General features: G+C 42.8%; 1 pseudogene; it reads left to right on the forward strand.

Moving 5' to 3' along the window:
- The first annotated feature begins 7,248 nt into the window (after window positions 1-7,248).
- Window positions 7,249-7,367, forward strand: LOC134943484 (5S ribosomal RNA; annotated as a pseudogene).
- The last annotated feature ends 8,108 nt before the right edge of the window (window positions 7,368-15,475 follow it).

Raw genomic sequence — 15,475 nt, forward strand, 5'->3', positions numbered from 1 at the left:
TGTAAGTTATGTAACCAAAGAATTAGAAGGCTATATATATACAGGTTGAGTATCCCTTATCCAAAATGCTTGGGACCAGAGGTATTTTGGATATCAGATTTTTCAGTATTTTGGAATAATTGCATACCATAATGAGATATCATGGTGATGGGACCTAAATATAATCACAGAATACATTTATGTTACATATTCACCTTATAAACAAAGCCTGCAGGTAATTTTAGACAACATTTTTTATAACTTTGTGCATTAAACAAAGTGTGTCTACAGTCACACAAATCATTTATGTTTCATATACACCTTATACTCACAGCCTAAAGGTAATTTAATACAATATTTTTAATAACTTTGCGTATTAAACAAAGTTTGTGTACATTGAGCCATCAGAAAACAAAGGTTTCACTATCTTACTCTCACTCAAAAAAGTCTGTATTTCGGAATATTCCGTATTTCGGAATATTTGGATATGGGATACTCAACCTGTATATGGTTTATGCATACAGTGCTTCTGTCAAATATACAGAATGCATTCAGCACTTCAATATGGTGAGTTTCTGTTACTGAAAGAAAAAAGGAATTGCTGATTCTGGGGTTATAAGCAAACCATATCACAAATGATGGTCACTGATGATGATGATGATGATGATGATGATGATAATAATAATAATGATGATGATGAAGATGACGACGATGACAGTGATAGCATAGTGTGTGTTTATGGGTATTCATTGTACTTCAATAAGTAAGGCAACAAGACCTCTCACTAATGATGATGATGATGATGGCAATGACAGTGATGGCAGAGTGTGTGTTTATGGGTATTCATTGTACTTTAATAAGTAAGTTAACAAGACCTCTCACGTGTGTAATATTCTCTATTTCATTATAATTTCCCACCAAGTCAGAGCAAGTAGACCCCTGCTTCCCCTCACGCCCATTAGACTGCGCCCCTCACGCCCATTAGACTGCGCCTGAAATCAGTCATACTGTCCCAACATGAGCAGTGAAATAGCGGGTCGGTCGGAAACATATCAGGTACACCTAGACAAGCTGCCAATGACTTTCAGCTGCTGATGTGCCCTTTAGATGCAGAAATCTGATCACACTACGCACCTCAATGTTTGACCATGTTTCCTACCGGCTGGCCATCTTACAGCTGATGTTGGGACAGTATGACTGATATGAGGAACAGTCTGATGGTCATTAGGGGAAGCAGAGGTCTACCTGCTCTAACGTGGTGGAAAATTAGAATGAAATAGAGAACATTACACACGTTAGTGGTCTTGTTACCTTAATATTTGAACCACCTTCGTATATTTGTAATATTTATATATTTACTGTGTGTCATTTTGTTATCACTGTACAGCGATGAGTACACTTTGAGGAACCCTATAAATAAAATAAATAATTACCACTTCACCGAGGTCTATCACCAGCTCAGTTGCAGGAGGTCAATTAAACAATTGATAGATACAGCCTTAAATGGAGGTTTCAAATAACTAGCCCTTGTTACAAAGCTAATTGATTCTAGTAAAGGGTTTAAAAATGTTTGGCCCCACAAGAGATCCATATTAAAGAAACACAAGGGACCCCCTAGCCCCACCATGGCTGTAAGGTACTGTACAGCAAGGAGAATGCACCATTTAAAGAATTAGACCAAGTGTTAAGACAAGTTGATGGAAATCAGTTACTGAGATTGTGTATAGCAATCAGGTGGACAACACATAAACTGGTTTAATTAAAGGTTGTTGAAGCTAAAGAACTACTGTATGACATCAGTAGTGGATCTTGCTACGGGCAAGCAGGATTTTTGCCTGGGGAGCCGCCTTCCGGATGGCGCCGCCACCGTCCGGAGGGTGCCACCGCCGTGGCAAGATCCGCTACTGGTGCCGGTGCTGTGCGGTGCGCAATGAAGTAATCGCGCAATACACTGCATTGTGGGAGCGGCACATAGGCGCTAGAGGTCATAATTTACCTCTAGTGTCTATGTGGTGCTAGTGGAGAGACGTCATGTCGTCTCTCCCATAGATCCGAGGAGCGGCGCCAGTGGCCAGAGACGGAGGGCAGCAGAGGTCGGGAAGCAGGAGCATGGATTGTATGTATTAATTTATTTTTATTATTTTTTTTATTTTCTACTTTACAGAGGGCACAGTACTGGAGACAATTCTACAGGGGGCACAGTATTGGGGGTAATTCTACAGGGGACACATTATTGGGGGCAATTCTACAGGGGGCACAGTACTGGGGGCAATTTACAGGGGGCACAGTACTGGGGGCAATTCTACTGGGGGCACAGTACTGGGGGCAATTCTACAGGGGGCACAGTACTGGGGGCAATACTACTGTGGGCACAGCTACAGGGGGCATAATTGACCACACCCCTTCTCCATGAAGCCACGCCACTATTTTCCGCCCGGGGCATTGCAAGGTCTAGATCCGGCCCTGTATGACATTTTGGAAAAACAAGAGCACATCCCTTAATAGGCAGCAGCTGTCAATTGTTGGGAATGTGTGTGCAGTTTTATAGATAGGCAGAGTACTGTACATCGCAGTTATAATGTAGGCAATGATCAGTCCAGTAACTTAACCAGGCTTTGTGGTTTATTGTACAGCTGTACTCACTGTTATACTGTTTGGATGACAGACACTGTATAGTGCAGTCTGTAGCAGAACAGGGGTGTAGGCAGCTCACCATGGTTCTGGAACAGGAGTCACAACTGGGTAAATATGTGGGACTCAGGAGCTAAAAGGAGGATGTCCTACAACCACCATGTCACTCTTACACATTCAGAACAAGATGGTTCTGCTCACGTGCAGATACACTATTGGAGGCCATCTTGGTTTGCGTATGAAGTTTCCCTAGAAGAGCCATTTTGTTGGTGCAGGAGTGCAATACACGTCTAACATCAATCTCACCATTTGCATCTTGACTTGACTGGCTGAAAATGTATGAGGTGTTGCAACCATGTCACTTGTGCTACTCCACACTGTTGTTTAAAACTGTCATTTTACAGAGAGGGGCAGGGCAACTAAGATACGATTAAATGTAAATACTATCATCAAACCTCCAAACGTCCACTTTATTTGGGAAGTGGGCGGTGTTCATGGGACTGGACCACTCTCTTGGGAGCCCTGTAACTGTAACAGGTGTGGAACATACCTGCCTAACTTTTTGAAACTTTTCTCCGGTTAAAGCCAGGTGAGAGGTTCATGCTTTGCCAGTGAGGGGGCAAGGCTCAGGACCTTCTGTCATTAAGCCATGCCCCCATCATGACTAACCCTGTGAATAGAGAGTCTAAGAAGAGGGGACAGGGCCAAGATGATTCTTAAATAATCGCGTCATACTGAACTCACCCTCTTCCACAGACAAGTGACTCATTTTATTACTCTCACCATCCTAATTCATTAGAAATATATAGTGGGGGACCTTCAACTGCACACGCTACATCCAAACATAATAAGAGGTGTTTTCATGTTAAGACTTGTAGTTCCACACAGAAATAAAAGAAAGAAAATGCAGATGCACACTCTAGAGTACTAATTACATTGCTAATCAGAATAATTATAATAAACTATGCAATCCAACATAGAATAAAACGGAGGTGCTTAGCATAATTTTTGGCCAAAAATATGTGCCCACCAACATTAACCATGTGACCTCATCTGGTGGGACCCTAACACTAAGGTTCAAGTCCCATACCCTGATTTTGAACCTTAGTGTTAGGGATCCACCAGATGAGGTCACCTGTTTGTTGTTGGTGGGCCCATATTTTCGGCCAAAAATTATGCTAAGCGCTTCAATTTTGCACTATGTCAGATTACAGAGTTTATTATAATGATTCTAATTAGCAGTGCTTAGTACTATAGAATGTACATCTGCATCTTCTTTACTTTTTGTTCTGTGTAATTCATTAAGAAGATAGAAAGTGGACAGGATGCTGGATATCCTCCCATCTTCCAGGGGTCCGGTGGATTACCCAAATAATCGCGAGTCTCCCGGATGGCCTGGGCGAGTAGATAAGTATGGTGTGGAACTGTACTATAATATCAGATACTGTAAATGTTGTGGTTTGGAGTTAAACTAATGTATGGGTGTTTGCATTGCACATTTTAAACCACAGCTACATTTGTCAACTATTATTAAAGTTAATTTTTAAATTGCTTATGTATTTTCATCTAAATTGTGCACTTCTATCAAATATGTGTATTATGAAAGTATGTAATTGTTATTTTAAAATGATGGTGAGGAAATGAAATACTTATACAAAACAATATTAAAAATATCAATAATTTGTTTCGAAATTGGTTGTACATAATAAATTTAATAAATCTTGGTAATGGAGACTTACTGTACACTGGGATGTGAATTCACTTTCTAGGTTGCGACGTTCTGGTTAAAGGCCCAAGTAACATTAGTGTATCCTGAGCATTATAGTGCAGCAGTCTGAGATGATGATTAAATATTCTAAACATTACACAACTATGATATAAATTGCTATTAATAATAAAACAAGACGAAGGAATGCAGTGTACCTAAAAGAAAAACGTTTTTCAGCTTATTGAACAATTTCATTTTTACTTGATCTGAGTTTAAACTTTGTTTTAAATTCTGCATAAATGAGAAATTCAGTTCAATTATTTAAATCAGATATAATTAATTTAGGAGATTTTGGCACTAACTCTTGCTACCAGCTACGCATCAGATCCCAGGTCTTTGGGAACCAAGATCATCATCAGCTTCATTTATTTTTGCCTTCAGACTTCATGGATGAATTGAGAAGAAGTTCTTGATTTATATGATGTTCCAGAGTAGAGACACATCTCTAGTTAAAATAATGTGCATTAATATAGAAAATCTGATCAGCATCTCAACTACTTGTGTTGCTTTTCCAAATAATCATATTTTACATGGCTCCTTAGCTGAAGGAATTTTAGAGGATCTTCAAACCATAAAAAAGTTGAAAGAAAATGTTGGATTTAGCATTAGGCTTATGAGCAACATCGGAAGGGCTGGTGGGATTCTGTGTATGGTGCAGGAGGGCATTTGGCTGGAGAAGCCTTTCCCTGCTCTTCCAGTAAATAGCTATAGGGACCCATCGACCATTAATGATTCCAAATTATTAATGATTTATGCCCGATGATGAATACTTTTTGCCATCAATGGATGAGAACCAGGTGCAAACAACATGGAGCATAACACCCATAAAGCCCCGCCCCAGGTTCTGATTGGCCCACAGGCCAACCAGTGAAAGAAAAGGGATGACCATCAGTTGGTAAAGCCAGTGTCCTTTTATAACAATGCCATGTTACGTACACATTGCAACATGCGTATCATGGTAAATCAGGTGCGTGCATACACTCGCACTCATGATCATACGCATTGCATTGTAAGACTGCGGGTGTGAGTGTGTAGCCTAGCACTGCATAGCAGTACCACAATGCGTGTACCCATGCGTTTGCATTGTGGCTGCATTGTAAGAGGACACATCTGTAGTTTGCAACCATTGATGGTAAAAACACCGATGGCCATCCCAAGCTAGATATTTCTCTGGGTCCCCTACCTTATCTGTGCTCTTTTATTTTACCTTGAAATACAAGGTGCATGGCTTCAAATGCCCAGTAAAGTGCAAAAACCATGCTAGGGCCCCATTACTCCCTATGCCCTCAGAGCCAAAAGGCTCTATGAGAGGGAAAGAGATTCTTCAGGTCCCTTCTTGCTGAGGCTTAGAAGGACCCCTTGAATCACCGACCCACAGAGCCAAATGGACCCCCAGGGGGCAAAGGTCTTCAGGCTTCCCTCCTCACAGCTCATGGTTGCCCCTTTCTCCCCAGAGTTGGTTCCTCCTCACAGCTCGTGGTTCCCCTTTTCTCCCCAGGGTTGGTTCTTCCTCACAGCTCGTGGTTACCCCTTTCTCCCCAGGGTTGGTTCTTCCTCACAGCTCGTGGTTGCCCCTTTCTCCCCAGGGTTGGCTGAATCTTCTTCCTGGGGAATGGAATATTTGGCTATTCCCAAAAGGAGAGAGCCTCAGGTAACTAGGGGAGAGGGCTTCCCATAATGGTCTTGCACAAACCCTCACAAATGTGACAGACTCACCAAAGCAACAGAAAAAGGTGAGGTAAATGGGTACAAAAAAAGTTTAAAAATGTGCATAAATAAATATGCCCCAGCCAGAAGGTTGGGTACTGTAAATACAAATGTATTTTTGCCCCAACCATAAGGACAAAGTAAATCAAAAATAGTGCAGCCTGGAAAATAAAGTGATCCAGGAAGTGATCAAGCCCGTGTCACGGGTGAAACGCGTCTTCTGTGTGCTCATCGTTGGTCCCCTTTGCCGTTGGATGCCGCATATCCACTACAATCAGCCGCCGCCTCGCTGCCCAGTGTCTGTACCAGCTTCCGTGTGCTCATCGGTGATTTCCTTTACCGCTGAATGCCGTACATCCATCACAATCAGCCGCCGCATCGCTGCCCAGTGTCCGTACCAGCCCCGCCGAGTGACGTCATTCCATCGTCAAGACTGTCTCCAGATCACGACCCGATCTCAACGAGTCTGCCCGGTATGCGTGCCTCATGTCCTGGAATGTGACTACATCATATGAGAACTCTACACCTCACCTCATAACAGGACCATCATCTACATTTGGGACCCTTCTCCCTCCGACTACTTTGCGGGTAATATCGCACCATTTACCGACTTAACCCCGGCAGTGTAATTCTATTTCTATTTTTTCATATACTATTTTTTCACTTGTTAATTTAATCACGGCTGTGCAGTTTATTTCATCCAATTTAATTGATATTATTCAATCATTTGTTGTAATTAATTTTCTGATAGGAATTACAAGATATGTATATCAGTAGATCAGTGGGTTCTTCTGTGACCTGGAATCAGCAACATTGACAAAGTATCTTTTTCCTTCTGGGCTAAATCACGGAGCACTGGCAACATTGCTGTTACATTTTAAAGCCTGATATTATGTTCCTTGCATTCATGTTAAGAACTCATCACTTTCTATCATTTGATAATGTCTGTGCATATTAAGAATCCTAGTTTTGACACTATTCATTAATTGATCTGACAGGCACTATCATCTGCTTTCATCCTTTATATCTTTTTCGTGGACTCTCACCATTGATTCAGGGTTTATCCCTGTCTAACATTGGCAGCAGATCCATCTTCTTCTTTCTACTATACATTTAGTGAACTCTCATCAGTGATTCCAGAGCCCTTGCCTTCATCTGCAATCCTCTACTATCATACCACACTGTAAACGCCCGAAACCGTCCGATCTTGGAAGCTAATCAGTGTCGGGCTGGGTCAGTACTCTAGTGGGTGACCATTGAGGAATACCCGGTGTTGTAGAGCTCACATTGGTCCGTTACGCTCTGAGTCTAACGCTGACAGCAGATTCACACTGCTATCTTTTTCTTATCTGCTCTATCCCCTGCTCAAATAGTGTGAAAATTATCATTTTATTATCATTTGATCTTGCACGGTTACAGGGCCAACCAGTTTAGGCAGCCCCAGTATTAATTGAAGGCGTTATATTTGATTTATTATTTTCAGGGCATTCTTACTAGATTTATGCAATCGGGACCGATTATGCTAATTCGAGCATTGACTTGTTACTAATTTAACATTTATCTACTTTATATTATTAGTTTATGCTACTGAGGATCAACATAATTTTTGTTATCCTAATTTCAGTATATATTGGATTGTTACCTTACTTGACGACTATACATCCTTTTATTCCATGATGCTAGTAAAAGTTATATTTTATATTTAGACTTTTCCGTATTTGATTGATGTAATATCTACATTATCATTTAAAAGTAAAGAGTGCGCCCACAAAAGAGTCTCTTTTTTCTCTTCACTGTTTTCGTTAGCAGCCCCATTGACTCTGGGTGCACCGCCAAATCATAACTGAAAACGTAGCGTTTTCCATAACTATTAATTTTGGCTGATTTGATCTATTTTACCATATTCTATACACCGGTGCGGTATTTATCCAAATATAAATACCCTTACAAATATATTTCATTCCATAATTGACTCTGGTTCCCTATCCTTACATTTCAATTCAGATATTGTAAGGGCTTTACCAAAGCGTAGCAAACAGTTGTGGATTCAGGTGGGGGGGGGCACCCAGACACGTGCCCCCCCTGTCGCTTAGGATAATTTCTGAATCCTTTATAGTCATTACATTCCGGCTGCATAGCAACAGGGCTGGCCAGAGCGGCGCAGCGGTGCACGGGGGGCGTGATTTAGGGGCACTGCTTCTAGCTCTCTTCAGCCCAGACTGCTGCTGCCGCTGCCGGGTCCCGCTGCTGCCCGTACTCGGCACAGTGACAGGGTGAAGCTCTCGTCTCCAGCGTTCCCTGTCACGCAGGCTGGGTGCTGGGCAGCTCAGACTGCCCAAACTCCTCCCATGCTCTGGTGCTCTCTCACCCTTCTGGAGACCCCGGTTGACCAGGGAGCCAGAACCGGCATCTTCACCAACGGCTCCCCTCGCTGAACACTGTAAGTAAGATTGGTATCCCTGGCAAGGGGGCAGAGGTTGCGGGAAATACTGACAAATTAGTAAAATACAGAGGGATTATGCTTCATTTTTTCAGTGTTTATATTTTTAGTGTTTTACAGAAAATAAACTCTGCACTCTTTCCCCAAAACGTTCCCTGTTCAGATTTTCATACAGCGATTCTATCAGAGAGCTCAGGGGCAGATTTATTAAGCATGATGAAATGATAAAGTGGAAGGTGATAACGCACCAGCCACTCAGCTCCTAACTGTCATTTTTCAAACCCAGCCTGTGACATAGAAGTTAAGTTAGGAGCTGACTGGCTGGTACTTTATCACCTTCCACTTTATCACTTCACCGAGCTTAATAAATCTTTATTAGGCATCATCTTAAACTGTCATTCAGCCATCTGCTCAGTGGCGGAACTACCGCAAGTGCAAGCAGTGCCTTGCACTGGGGCCCGCCACTGTCCAGGGGCCCAAATCCAGTGCGGCATGTAATGAGTCAAACTGACTCATTACATGACGCTGTCTGCCGTAATGTGTAAAAAAGGGGGACACTGTCTGCCATAATGTGTAAAAAAGAGGATGCTGTCTGCCTTAATGTGTAAAAAGGGGGACGCTGGCTGCCTTAATGTGTAAAAAGGGGGACGCTGGATGCCTTAATGTGTAAAAAGGGGGACGCTGTCTGCTGTAATGTGTAAAAAGGGGGACGCAGTCTGCCGTAATGTGTAAAAAAGGGGACGCTGTTTGCCATAATGTGTAAAAAGGGGGACGCAGTCTGCCATAATGTGTAAAAAGGGGGACGCAGTCTGCCGTAATGTGTAAAAAAGGGACGCTGTCTGCCGTAATGTGTAAAAAGGGGGATGCAGTCTGCCATAATGTGTAAAAAGGGGGACACTGTCTGCCGTAATGTGTAAAAAAGAGGATGCTGTCTGCCTTAATGTGTAAAAAGGGGGACGCTGGATGCCTTAATGTGTAAAAAGGGGGACGCTGTCTGCTGTAATGTGTAAAAAGGGGGACGCAGTCTGCCGTAATGTGTAAAAAAGGGGACGCTGTCTGCCATAATGTGTAAAAAGGGGGACGCAGTCTGCCGTAATGTGTAAAAAGGGGGACGCAGTCTGCAGTAATGTGTAAAAAAGGGGACGCTGTCTGCCGTAATGTGTAAAAAAGGGGACGCAGTCTGCCATAATGTGTAAAAAGGGGGACGCTGTCTGCCATTATGTGTAAAAAGGGTATGCTGTCTACCGTAATGTGTAAAAAGGTGGACGCTGTCTGCCGTAATGTGTAAAAAGGGAACGCTGTCTGCCGCTATGTGTAAAAAGGGGACGCTGTCTGCCGTTATGTGTAAAAAAGGGGATGCTGTCTGCCGTAATGTGTAAAAAGGGATGTAGTCTGCCGTAATGTGTAAAAAAAGGGGGACGCTGTCTGCCGTAATGTGTAAAAAGGGGACGCTGTCTGCCATAATGTGTAAAAGGGGCTCTACCTGGTGTAGTGATGTTACTGTGCGGCGTAATTTGAATAATGGAGACTGCTGTGAATTGGTATTATTTTGTGGTCATGCCCCTATATTTTTTGGGCGCGCCTATGGCGCGCACTGCCCCTGTTTTACATAGAGGGGGTGGGGCTCCGATGCTGTTTCTTGCACACAGCCCTAAAATGTCTAGTTACGGCACTGTTGCTAGGTATCCATTTCCATGGCCCCGAGCAGGTCCCCCTCACCAGATCCTCTCCAGGGGTGAGGGGGTGAACTTGGATGGGATGGGGCCCAAAGCATTTTGTCGCACCTGGGCCCACCGCTCGCTAGTTCCGCCACTGCATCTGCTCATGGATGTCTCAAAGACATTTAAAGTTAAATATAGAAAAACACTGACTTTATTCCTCCTGTCACTGTATTAACCACTGCATGATGCCTTTTCCACAGTCAGTGACCCTGCTATCCTATGTGACTGCAAACCTCTGTGCCACCTCCCGCTCCCCACTATGTATCACTCATTGTATCCCACATCCTGCATTATTTGCATACACAAATCCAAACCCATGCTTCCTTACCCTGATTGCACCATACTGTGGCAACTAGCAGTGCAGAGTGGCTCGTCGGCATGCCATTACCTGTGAGGCCACAACCCATGTTATGAGCCACACCCAGGAGCATGAGCAAAAGAACCCCCCCCCCCCCCCGACTTCCGCTATCATGGTGCCCCCCCTGTCATTTTGTTCTGGATCCGCCCCTGGTAGCAAGTATCCTATTCTTATGCCCTTCTACAGACTTCTGGAGATTGTCTCAAATGTTTCATTATTGCATAATTTATGGCAATGCCAAAAAATAAGTAGGTTCTGAGGTAAGCTCCTTGGCTACTTAAATGCCACTCTAGGATTTATAATCACTAATACCACCTTCACACTGCACAAATAACCCGGTAATAACCCGGCATATTGTCGGGTTGACACTGGTTGCTGTACGGTGTGAAAGGGGCTATGGTCGAATTCCCGGGTCGCTTGACCCGGTAATTTAACCTGGGAATAAAGCAGTGTTATTCCCGGGTTGAATACCGTGTCAGTGATAGTGTGAACAGGTTGCTGGGATGATGCGACCCGGGAACCGTTCACTACATATGGAGAGGCGGAGCGGAGATGAGCTCATCTCCCAGTGCCACCTCTGCCACCGCCGACGACTCTGCCCCCCGCCGCTATGGCAACCTAACCAAGCATATTGCAGGGTTGGTAAGCCTGCAGTTAGGGTCCAATGCCCGGATCCCACCCGGGAAGGACACATTTCCAATTCCCGGGTGGGATCCGGCATTGGAGATGTGAAAGGGGTATTAGAGGGCTGAAGCTATTTTATTTATTTTTTTGGTGTGGGGATGCTTACTCCTCCTGGATTGCGAATTCTTCGTTGGGTCAACATGTGCCCCTCCTAGCTGTCATGGTTATGGTGACTAAGCAGATTATTGTAAAACATTGGATCTTTCTATTTCTTTAGAGACCCTTTATTCCATAATACTTACTTCTGCTCTGTGGGTTGCCACCACTTCTCCCTTCCTCTTTCTCTCCTTTTCATCGCTTGCTAAAATTATGGGACACATAGCATTATGGTACTGGCGTGGCATGATGTTTTTTATTACTATTTTGCACTATATTGTAATCTTAATGTGGTTTTCCCTTTTCCTTTCTTGCATTATTTTGTCTCCTTTTATTTATTTACAGTAATTTCTTTTTCCTTTCTCCCCTTTGCTTATCTGTGTATAGCTCCTTGTCAAGTTTTATTTTACCGCCTCTGTTTTTATGGGTACTAATTTGCCATGTACAGTATGCTTACTGTTCATTTAGAATAAAAAAACAACAACAGCAAAAACAAAGTCGCAAAGAAAACTGTAGGCAATTGAAAAAATGTAATTCTGCTTTATTTAGCTTTTGTTTTCTGTATCTGTGCCTTACAATCAAAAATAAAGTAAATGAAACTGTGTATCAGGTGCAGGATTGCAGAAAGTGGAGTAGGCAAAGGGTGCAAACTAAGTACTCTGGCCTGCATCTGCCGTTGAAGTGTAGCCATGCCCCCCCCCCCCCAATATTATGTGGCCCCCATCCAGTGTCATGACGCAACCGCATTGAATCTTCAGAATCTGATAAACAATAGTGGCAAGACCACACCACTGACTTGGCCACACACCCTTAAAGTACTGGAGTCTGGAACTTTTCATGGCAGCCCCGCTCAAGGGTTTTTCCGGGTCATAAGAACATGTTAGATATGTTTACACCCAAAAAGAGGCGGATGAGAGGGGACATTATTAATATTTTTAAATATATAAAGCGACAATACAATCGATCTATCAGGCAATTTGTTTTTTGCTACCCAGGACACGTGGATACCGTCTGAGGTTAGAGGAGAGAAAATTTAATACCCAACGAAGGAAAGGATTCGTCACAATAAGGGCAGTAAAAATTTGGAATTCTCTGCCAGAGAAAGTGGTAATGGTGGACTCAGTCAACATGTTTAAAAATGGATTAGATAAATTCCTAACTGAAAGAAATATCCAAGAATACAGCATTTAAAGAAAAATAATTTTAGAAAGGGCGTGACTTATAGCTTTCAGTTAGACTTAAAAATATAACTTCATCTGGGCCATTATAGTTAAAATATACAGTAGTTATATACATATTAGTGTAAGAATTATAATGCAGGTTGAACTCGATGGACATTTTGTCTTTTTTCAACCTCAGTAACTATGTTACTTTGTATGACAGCAGTGCATCAGATGATGCAGTACATTGAGCTGTCCAGGCAGAAGATATGTACACTGTTATCTAGGCATCTATAAACAGGTGTTATTGGGTATGCTCTACTTGGGAGCAGAGCTGGATTAAAGATGGACATAGAGGCATGAACAACATGTGAGGACCACCCAGAAGATGAATGGGGGTGAGTCGGATGATAAGTAGTTATGAGCTGGATGTCGAGTGCTGACAAGAGGGGGAGGACCGCAGGAGTGGGGGCACGTCCCCCTGACTTAAGTGCCCCAGGCTCCCTGAAGGCTTAATCTCACCCTGCCTGGGAGTCTACAGTAGGATTAAGATGGAACACATTATTCTTTATGGACAAAAGCTTTACAGGACATTGCCCTACCCAGGGAACCCCTGAGCTCTGGAAACTTTGCTGTTTGTTGTTCCTGATACTTTCCCTGTGGGCACATAAACTTCTGTCTCTGTGCAGGTGACTAAGGCAGATGGGCGGACAAGGTGGCATTTGCGATCAATGTGAGAGCGATGTTCTGAACTTCACAGAGGGAGTAGTGTGAAATGTTAATATATTCCAATTAGATTTTGCCAATTGCCAAGTAATGGATGACTGGATCTCCTGCCCCTGTTTACTCATAAGTGTATTCACATTATGTAAATATTTTGTCATCTTATTTCTTTGCTCTTGCTAGAAGAGAGCCATCTTTTCCCTTGGAGAATTATTCATGTGTGATAAATATGTGGCTCACATTGTAAAGCACAACGTGACACAGTAGTGATGTATAAATGTTTGCTAAATGGAAATAAATAAATGGCAAACCTTCACTATAATTGTACATATTATTATATTATTATTTTGATCTATGCGTAATGGGAAGGGAAGCCTGTTATTAACAGATCTCTTGCACCCAGCATAGGGGAGGGAGTGTACAAGTGCTGATACTAATGGCATATTAAAAGAGGAAGCGGCCCGTGCGCAGTTTCTGTCTGGGGCCCCCACCCCTCTCTAGCAGGCAGTGGCAGTGACTCTAAGCACTAGGTGGTGTAAAAGTCTCTGGTCAAATGGTATGGCGGCCATTTTCCTGGTGACTTTGTCTACTGCGCATGTGGAAAATGCCAGGAAAATGTCTGATGCGCCATTTTTCAGAGAGACCCACGGCACCACCTAGTACTCAGAGTCACTGTCACTGCTGCGGGACTCTGGAGAGGTAAGTATTGATAAAAAGGGGAAATGGTGTTCGGTGTGGGCCCCTTTGGACTCAGGAGACCATGTGCACCACACACACTGTACCCATTATAGATACGACACTGCTAATGGTGATGGTTGAGGTTGTTCATGAAGCCATACGGATCCTCACTTTGGCCCTACGGATACTTATGCACAGTGCCATAAATGGACTCTACGTTGCCCTGTGCCAGCCCCGCCCCCAAGCACATGATGTTGCACTTAGTGAGCAGAGCCACCAATCAGTGGGCTGTGGATGCTCTGAGTGGCACTACAGACGACAGGGTGCTTGTCTATAGTATCAAGGATGCTCCAGGGGGCATGGTTGCATTTATAATGGCTGTAGGGTGCTGTTCCAGATACCATACTATCTAGATGCAAGGAATGTGGGGCAGTGATGGTGCCGCATACAGAGCCCTAACCTCTGTGTGGAGTCAACACTTGCACACCATGGGCCTTATGCAGTTCAGCGATCCAACACGCAGCTTCCAGATAATCCCGATCCAACCTGAATAATGCCCCCTATTTGCAGTTTTGCTTATGTATTAGCATAAGGTAGAAAATCAGGCTTCCAGTATAAATTCGGCCAGCTGGGAATCAGGCTCATAGTGAAACAATAATAAACAGGACACTTTTTGTTTTTATGTAGTTATCACGCATTATCTAGAACACCTCAAAATGTATTTATGTCACATTATGTATTACAAATACATGGCAAAACATATCCATTATAGTTATTACTACATCCATCATTTTATATGATGGGGTACTGTTTATGTAAATGTCATCATTAATATTCATTATACCTATTAGTATTCACTAACCATTTAAAAAATATTGATAGTAATTTTAAGATAGTAATAAAATATACAGTATTTGTGATCTATATTAAAATATAAAAATCTATCAATTTATCACACGCTTAGTATTACTTTTCATCACTTAGGGGGACATGTACTAACAGTGATAAAAGTGGAGAAGTGTGCCAGTGGAGAAGTTGCCCATGGCAACCAATCAGCTGCTCTGTACACTTTTACAGTATGCAAATTATAAATGTTATGTCAATGCTGATTGGTTGCCATGGGCAACGTCTCCACTGGCTCACCTCTCCACTTTTATCACTGCTTAGTACATGTCCCCCTTAGTAAACTAGGAATATGGTAGCTACTGTAGGTGAGAGATGGAGGGTGGATGGTATCTGCCTTAGGATAGAAGAGTAACACTTATCTTTACAAAAACATAACATACAGATGTATCCACATTTATCTTGACGGTTAATAGGATTAACTGTGACTGGCCAGTCGGACTTAATCCCCTGCTGTAATGACTTAATCCCCTGTTGTATTGTTCTCTGTATTGTATTGCAGTTAAGAACAATAGATATAGGGTTTATGCTAATAAGTCATGATGTGACTAGGCACAGAAAACTACTCAAGATAACGGTGGACACATCTGTATAAGAAATATCAAATAATAACAAAAACAGACATTT

This window comes from Pseudophryne corroboree, chromosome 1 (assembly GCF_028390025.1).
Source record: "Pseudophryne corroboree isolate aPseCor3 chromosome 1, aPseCor3.hap2, whole genome shotgun sequence".
Lineage (NCBI taxonomy): Eukaryota > Metazoa > Chordata > Amphibia > Anura > Myobatrachidae > Pseudophryne > Pseudophryne corroboree.